The following is an 8838-nucleotide window of genomic DNA, read 5'->3' on the forward strand; positions in this document are numbered from 1 at the left end:
CGCCTGCCTTGGCCTCCCAAAGTGCTGTGATTACAGGCATGAGCCACCACGCCCAGCCGAGATTGTTGAACTTTTAAAAATGATTATATTATAGACATTTTGTATTTTATGTTAAAATTTAATTAATTAATTTTGAGACAAGTTCTTGCTCTGTCACCCAGGCTGGAGTGCAGTGGCGTGATCATAGCTCACTGCAGCCTTCAACTCCTGAGCTCAAGCAGTTCTCCTGCCTTGGCGTCCCAAGTAGCTGGGAATACAGGCGTGCACCACCACACCCAGCTAATTTACAAATATACATATTTTCGCAGCAATGGAGTCTCCCATATCTTGCTCAGCCTGGTCTCGAGCTCCTGGGCTCAAGTAATCCTCCTGCCTCAGCCTCCCAAAGTCCTGGGATGACAGACGTGAGCCACTGCACCTGACCTATTTTTAAATTTTAGATGAAGGGGTACTTGTGCAGGTGTGTGACACAGGTCTGTGGTGTGATGCTGAGGTGTGGGCTTCTAATAATCCCATCACCCAGGTAGTGAGCGTAGCACGCAATAAGTAGCTTTTGAACCCTCACCACTCTCCATCCACACTCCTTTTGAAATCCCTACTGTCTCTTTTTCTCACCCTTCTTTTTATTTATTTATTTACGTATGAGATGGAGTCTCGCTTTGTCTCCCAGGCTGGAGTGCAGTGGCGCGATCTTGGCTTATTGCAGCCTCTCTCTCCTGGGTTCAAGCGATTCTCCTGCCTCAGCCTCCCAGGTAGCTGAGATTACGGGCACACACCACCACGCCCAGCTAATTTCTTTTGTAATTTTAGTAGAGACGGGATTTCACTGTGTTGGCCAGGCTGGTCTTGAACTCCTGGCCTCAGGTGATCCACTTGTCTTGGCCTCCCAAAGTGCTGGGATTAAAGGTGTGAGCCACTGTGCCTGGCCAGAAATCTTTCTTACTTTTTTCTTGAGACGGAGTTTTGCTCTTGTTATCCAGGCTGGAGTGCAATGGTGCAATCTTGGCTGACTGCAGCCTCTGCTTCCTGGGGGTTCAAGCGATTCTGCTTCCTCAGACTCCCAGGTACCTGGGAGTACTGGCACGTGCCACCACGCCCAGCTAATTTTTGTATATCTAATAGAGACAGGGTTTCACCATGTTGGCCAGGCTGGTCTCAAACTCCTGACCTCAGGTGATCCACCCGCCTCAGCCTCCCAAACTGCTGGGATTGCAGGCGTGAGCCACCACGTCCCACCTTTGCGTTTGTAACTCTGTCTTGCTTTCTGCATTCCAGAACCCCCAAGTAACACAGACCCTCTTCATAGGCCTATTTTGTTACTTAAGCATCTTATTTAGTGACAGGTCCTTTCGATTCTATTTCCTAATTTTTATTGGGTCAGATGCAATCTTCATATGACTTGTAACTATGCTTCCTAAATGTTGGCCACAAGTCCTTTAGGAAATATATTCTCTTTCCACTAGTTTCTCACATTCCGTGTCTTGTCTTTTCGCTTTCTTCAGAGTATTTCCTTTTTGTGTGGCTTTTCCTCCCTCACTGGAAAACATCAGGCCTATGTAAGCACCTTAGAAGCCGTAAAATTGCTTTATCTGAATTTTGCAATTTAGATTTTGATTTTGACCATGAAAAAAAGACCTGTTGGCCGGGCGCGGTGGCCCACACCTGTCATCCCAACACTTTGGGAGGCCAAGGCGGATGGATCACGAGATCAGGAGTTCAAGACCAGCTTGGCCAATACAGTGAAACCCCGTCTCTACTAAAAATACAAAAAAAAAAATTAGCCAGGCGTGGTGGTGGGTGACTGTAATCCCAGATACTCGGGAGGCTGAGGCAGGAGAATTGCTTGAATCCAGGAGGTGGAAGTTGCAGTGAGCCGAGATCACACCACTGTACTCCAGCCTGGGCGACAGAATGAGACTCCATCTCAAAAAAAAAAAAAAAGAAAAGAAAAGAAAAGAAAAAAAAAACAATCATCATAGTCCCTTGGCCTCCTGTAGAAGATACCATCATTAAATGCAATTCATCATTTTTTTTTTTTTTTGAGATTATAGAAGCAACAGCACGCAATGGTTTTGTGGTTTACATGGAAGTCCATGATTTATTTTGAGTTAATTTGTATCAAAGCTAGCAGGTTGAGGTTGCGATTCATTTTTTGATGTTGCTCTCTGTGTCTCCTTGCTCCAGAAATTTCAGTGAAATGGATATTCCTCCTCCATTAAATTACTTTTGCTCCATTGTCAAAAACTAGTGGGACATAATTCTACGTATCTGTTTCTGGGTTCTCTATGCTATTTCATTTATTTATGTGTCTTTTCTTTGTTCCGTGCCATGCTCTCTCCATTTTATCACAGCAATAGAATAAGCCCAAAACGTGTGTGATCTCTGTCACTTAATTCTTTCTCAAAATGGTTTCGACTCGCTTTTCCATTGCTTTATACATGTTACAATAATCTTTTCTAGGTATATTTTTTAAAAATTTCTAGGTATATTTTTTAAATGCTTGGATTTTTATATGAATTTTGTTTGTTTGTTTCTTGAGACGGATTCTCGCTCTGTCGCCCAGGCTGGAGTTTAGTGGCGCAGTCTTAGCTCACTGCAACCTCCACCTCCTGAGTTCAAGCAATTATTTCTGCCTCAGCCTCCCAAGTAGCTGGAATTACAGGCGCCTTCCACCACACCCAGGTAATTTTTGTATTTTTATTAGAGACGTGGTTTCATCGTGTTGGCCAGGCTGGTCTCAAACTCTTGACCTCAGGTGATCCGCCTGCCTCAGCCTCCCAAAGTGCTGGGATTGCAGGCGTGAGCCACTGCATCCAGCCTGAATTTTGTTAACTCCGTAAATCAGTTTATTGAGAACGGATATCTTTACTGTAGTGAATGTGTTCCATGAACGTAGTACGCCTTTCCTTTATTTGATGTTTTTCATGAGAATTTTATAATTTTTATCATACAGAACTACATATGCTTGGAGAGATTTATATATAAGTATCTCATTCTCTTTGGAGCAATTTAAAATAGTTTGTTTTTTCTTTGAGACAGAGCCTCACTCTGTAGCCCAGGCTGGAGTGCAGTGGTGTGATCTCGGCTCTCTGCAACCTCCGCCTCCTGGGTTCAAGCGATTCTCCTGCCTTAGCCTCCCGAGTAGCTGCGACTACAAGCACCTGCCACTTCGCCCAGCTAATTTTTTTTGTATTTTCTGTAGAGACCGGGTTTCACCATGTTGGCCAGGCTGGTCTCAAACTGCTGAACTCAGATGATCCACTCGCCTCGGCCTCCCAAAGTGCTGGGATTACAGGCGTGAGCCACCACACCCGGCCTAAAATAGTATCATATTTTGTATTTTGGTTTCCCCTTGTTCATTGTATCTGTATAGAAATACAATGGATTTTTATACATGTATCTTGTATCCTGTGAACTTATTGAGCTCATTTATTAGTTCTAGAAAGTTCTTTTCCAGATTATTTGACATTTTCTATCAAGACAATTGTATCATCTTCAAATAGAGACAATTTTTTTCCTTTTTTTCCATGAGGGTTCGTTTTACTCTTTGACTATTGTTTGTATATTTTTGAATTCTTCATAATGATTTTTTTTAAAGCCAAATGATGTTTAGATCCTTCATATACTTCCCTGGACCCCATCCTGGAAAATCCCTCAAGTTATCCTCAGGTCAGAGGTCTTCAAGGAGCAGGTGCTTTAAACGCTGCTCCGTGACCACGTGACTTACCCAACCCTTGCAAATGCTTCCAGAAAATGTCTTTCTTTAGTCTTTTGCTGAAACGTTTAATCAATTCACCGGTTTAAAATTTTTTATTCATAATGGAAATAAACCAGCGTTTCCCTGTGACTTTTTCCGTTTATAGTCAAAGCTGTACACACTGAGCCCAGTGCCTTTTAATGCTTTCTGCTTTGCCAAAACCACCCTTTTTTTTCTGCCTATTTAAACATCATCGTCAGGGCCGGGCCTGGTGGCTCACACCTGTCATCCCAGCACTTTGGGAGGCTGAAGCAGGCAGATCACGAGGTCAGGAGTTCGAGACCAGCCTGGCTGATATGGTGAAACCCCATCTCTACTAAAAATACAAAAATTAGCTGAGTGCAGTGGCCGGCGCCTCTAGTCCCAGCTACTCAGGAGGCTGAGGCAGGAGAAGCGTTTGAACCCGGGAGGCAGAGGTTGCAGTGAACCAAGATCGTGCCATTGCACCCCAGCCTGGGCAACAGCGCGAGACTCCGTCTCAAAACAAGAAACAAAAAACATCATTGTCAATATTCATCTTCGGTTTGAGCCTCCGTTTCTTTCTCCTTTAAATGAAATTGCTTAAGAGCAGATGTTTTTCAGCACTTTATTCCTCCTTCCCAGTTCTCTGTTTCTCCTGCTTGGTTAAAAATCTTAAATAATAATACCCATCGTGTTGGCACCAGACTCTCGTTGCTGAAACCCCATTTGGCTAAGCTGGTGCTGTGATCTCCCGGGTCTCCTAATGACCTGCTTCAGCATATGCGCTGCTTGGTGTGTGCGGAGGAAGCTGTGTCCCTTACGTTGATCGGTCAGAAACGAACACAACAGCTCCTCTGCCAGTACAATGCCCCGGGCTGGGCTCTGCCTGTCGGCTCCCTGAGGGAAGGTGGCTATGCCATTTCTCATGGTGCCTTCTTGAATAGTACCCAGAGTGCATCCACAAAATAATGCTGTGGCATGCTGAATTACAGCCCCCAGTCGTATACAGGTCCTTATCCTTAAAACCCATGAATAGCCTGTAATGAGGCTGAGGTGGGTGGATCACCTGAGGTCAGGAGTTCAAGACCAGCCCGGCCCACATGGCGACACCCCGTCTCTACTAAAAATATACAAATTGGCCGGGCACGGTGCCTCACGCCTGTAATCACAGCACTTTGGGAAGCCTAGGCGGGTGGATCACAAGGTCAGGAGATCGAGACCATCCTGGCTAACACAGTGAAACCCCGTCTCTACTAAAAAAAAAAAAAATTAGCTGGGCATGATGGCAGGCGCCTGCAGTCCCAGCTACTCAGGAGGCTGAGGCAGGAGAATGGCATGAACCCAGGAGGTGGAGGTTGCAGTGATTCCAGATTGCGCCACTGCACTCCAGCCTGGGCGACAGAGCAAGACTCCATCTCAAAAAAAAAAAAAAAAAAAAAGGAAAAAAGAAAATTAGCTGGCTGTGGTGGTGCGAGCCTGTAATCCTGGCCACTCAGGATGCCAAGGCAGGGGAATCGCTTGAACCCGGGAAGTGGAGGTTGCAGTGAGCCGAGATCACGCCACTGCACTCCAGCTTGGGCGACAGAGCAAGACTTCATCTCAAAAACAAAGATAAGCCAACAAACAACAACAATAAAACACGAATAGGGTTACATTATATGGTAACAGACTTTAAAGATGCAGTTCAGTTAATGATCTTGAGATGGGAGGATGATATTGGATTATTGACGTGGATCCTCAGTGTCATCATCAGCAAACACGAATAGAGTTACATTACATGGTAACGGACTTTAAAGATGCAGTTCAGTTAATGATCTTGAGATGGGAGGATGATATTGGATTATTGACGTGGATCCTCAATGTCATCATCAGCATCTTTCTAAGAAGGAGGCAGAGGGAGACTGGACTAGCAAGAGAGTACACGATGTCAGGACTAAAACGAGGTACGATGTTGCTGGCTTTGAAGACGGAGGAACGGGCGACAGGCCAAGAAATGAAAGGAATACGGCTCTGAAAGGTGCACAACGCAAAGGAACAGCTTCTCCCCTAGAGCCTCCAGAAGAGACACTGCCTGCTGACACCGTGATTTTAGCCCAGGGAGGCCCATTGTTGCAGTTCCGACCTCCAGAACTGTAGGACCATATACTAGTGTTGTTTCAGCCTGATAAATGATAACTTATTACAGCAGATACAGCTTCCTATAGCCAACCTTACTGAGGCTTCAGTTGGAGCCTCTTTGGACAGTGTGATAATTGGAGTTCTCCCCTTGCCATCAAAGTGACAGCTTTCAGCTGTCAGTGCTGCTGGGGAAGAGATGATGGCTGCCCACGGGGTCTGCCTTCCATCACAGGCTTCTATGCAAAGAGGTTTTGTTTGTGTCTTTGATGATGATGTTGTTTGAGACAGAATCTCGCTCTGTCCCCCAGGGTGGAGTGCAGTGGTGCGATCTCGGCTCACTGCAACCTCCGCCTCTCGGGTTCAAGGGATTCTCTTGCCTCAGCCTCCTGAGTAGCTGAGACTACAGGCGCCCGCCACCACGCCTGGCCAATTTTTGCATTTTTAGTAGAGACGGGGTTTTACCATATTGGCCAGGCTGCTCTCGAATGCCTGACCTCAGATGATCCACCCACTTCAGCCTTCCAAGGTGCTGGGATGACAGGCGTGAGCCACCGCACCCGGCCTATATGCAAGGAGTTTCTAAGAAAGACCGTGTTCAAGGAAGAGCATCAGGTAACGTGTTTTGAGAACTCACAACCTGCAGAGGCAGCAGTAAACATGTCTGATGCACTTTCCTGAGAATGTTCAATTGGGTTAGTGTAAGAATCCCACCATTCCTGGCTCCCATGTCCTCCAGTGTAGACATACCACCTCTGGCTTTGCAGAAGAAACCGTATGCAATAGAAATGACAGCAATGTCCATATTATCATTCCCTTTTATCATTAGAACAGCTGATGCTTCTTGAACTGTGCGTACCGGATTGAATCCTCACAAAGGGAAAGTCGGAGATTGGAGATCAGCCTCATCTGCAAGGTCAGGCAGGAGTCGTGTACCAGCTAAGCACTGACTCCAGCCTGCGTGGATCTCACCGCAAAGCACAGGCTAATGTTAACCCCCAGGCCATTTTCATGTGAATCCAGTCTCTGGGACACATCGTGTGTCATTTACGTCAAGACTGAGCTTGCAGGAGGGAGGTTTTATCCTGACAGGACAGACCTTCTGGGTGTTCAGGCTAATCTCCAACCATTACCTCCACTCAGGTGTGTGTGGTAAATCCCCAGTTTCTAGGAGCCCCGTGTCACTCTGACCTAATTCGCTTGCTCCCTACGTACTCTCTGGGTGCATCTGTTTTGTGTTGCTGTGAAGGAATCTCTGAGGCTGGATAATTTATAAAGAAAAGAGGTTTATTTGGCTCATAATTCTGCTGGCTGGAAAGTTCAAGATTGGACATGTGCATCTGGTAAGGGCCTCGGGCTGCTTCCACTCAGAGCAAGAGAGTGTATTCATCTGTTTTCACACTGCTGATAAAGCCATACCTGAGACTGAGGTTGTTTTGGACTTACAGGTCCACATGTCCAGGGAAGCCTCACAATCATGGTGGAAGGCAAGGAGGAGCAAGTCACGTTTTATGTGGATGGCAGCAGATCTCGTGAGACCCGTCTGTTATCATGAGAACAACGAGGAAGACCCGCCCCCATAATTCAGTCATCTCCCATTGGATCCCTCCCACAACCCATGGGAATGATGGGAGCTAGAAGATGAGATTTGGGTGGGGACACAGAGAGGAAGGGGAGCTGTGTGTGCAGAGACCACATGTAGAGACAGGACGCAAGAGAGAGAGAGAGAGGGGAGCGTCCAGGCTCTTTGGAACAGCCAGCTTTCATGGGAACTCATAAGAGACACACTCTCAAGGATGAACACTAATCTGTGCATGAGGAATCCACTCCCGTGACCCAAACACCTGCCCTTTCTCCCCACTTTCAGCATTGGTGATGAAACTTCAGCACAAGGTATGGAGGGGTACAAACATCCCAACCATAGCATTTCTGAAACCATGCGATGAAACCATCATTGTCATAGCAACTATCAGAAAAGCAGATCTGAAGTGGAAACGATGCATTCTCTGCCTCTCACCGGCATCATGATTTTCAGACTCTGGAAATTTTGCTTTTGCCTGTTGTGGGTTTGCTCTGTCTTTTCGATAACTGTATCTCTAGCAACAACAGTGGCTTCTCCCTTGTGAATGCCTTATGAGAAGTGAGGTAAACACAGTGTAGTGGAAATATCGGGATGCAGCAGGAGCGCCTCAGAAAATGAGATCCTGTCTTCCAATGTCTCCTTTCGTCATTGGTGCTGGTGCGATTCATCTGTCCTTGCTTTGCAGTAGAGATGTAAACAAATTTCAAACCCTACGGGCATCCCTGGTTGCTCCCTCCCCTCTGTCCAGTTAGTGACGGTGTGAGCCATCCTTTTTTTCCGGTCCTAGCGGTCTAGCAGGAGACAGCATGCCTGAGTCTGGAGAAATCCCACTGGAAGAGTCCTGCATGGTGAAGAACGTCCTGACTCCTCCCAAGAGAGACAAATGGCAGTCTTCTAAGGTACGGGCCGATGATGGAGCTCCCATTAGTCAGACGCACGTGCCCCAGACTTGGAATCAGGCACAAGAACATGGCTATAGTCTGGATGATGGTGCCTCTGCCAAATTCATGTGTCGGAACTTAACCCCCCAGATAATGGGTATTAGGAAGCGTGGGCCATCAGGAGGTAGGATGACTGCCCTCATGCATGAGCTTGACAGATTCTGCCCCTCTGCCATGTGGAACACCAGGAAAGCACCATCTCGGAAGCAGAGATAGAGCAAGCCCTCAGCAGACACTACGCAGCCCTCAGCAGATGGAGGCTGAGAACTGGGAGAACGGTCTTTCTCTATTGCTTGAGCTTATGGATGGCAGGAGGCATCGGGGTCTAAGGTGAGACTCCTTGTGTTTGAATCTTCCATGTATCTTAAAAAGTCATGAAAGGAACGAGACTCCGTTCACACACTCTTTCAAGTTTCTTTTCTTCTTCTTCTTCTTCCTTCTTCTTCTTTCCTCTTTCTTCTTCTTCCTCTTCCTCCTCTTCT

The 8838-nt window shown here is 46.5% G+C and overlaps 1 protein-coding gene across 1 annotated transcript in view; it reads left to right on the forward strand.

Annotated features, from left to right (window-relative positions):
* Positions 1 to 8838, forward strand: part of LOC105533645 — a 113517-nt gene that overhangs the window by 87485 nt on the left and 17194 nt on the right. The window lies entirely within an intron of this gene.

This window comes from Mandrillus leucophaeus, unplaced genomic scaffold, assembly GCF_000951045.1.
Source record: "Mandrillus leucophaeus isolate KB7577 unplaced genomic scaffold, Mleu.le_1.0 Scaffold127, whole genome shotgun sequence".
Taxonomy (NCBI): domain Eukaryota; kingdom Metazoa; phylum Chordata; class Mammalia; order Primates; family Cercopithecidae; genus Mandrillus; species Mandrillus leucophaeus.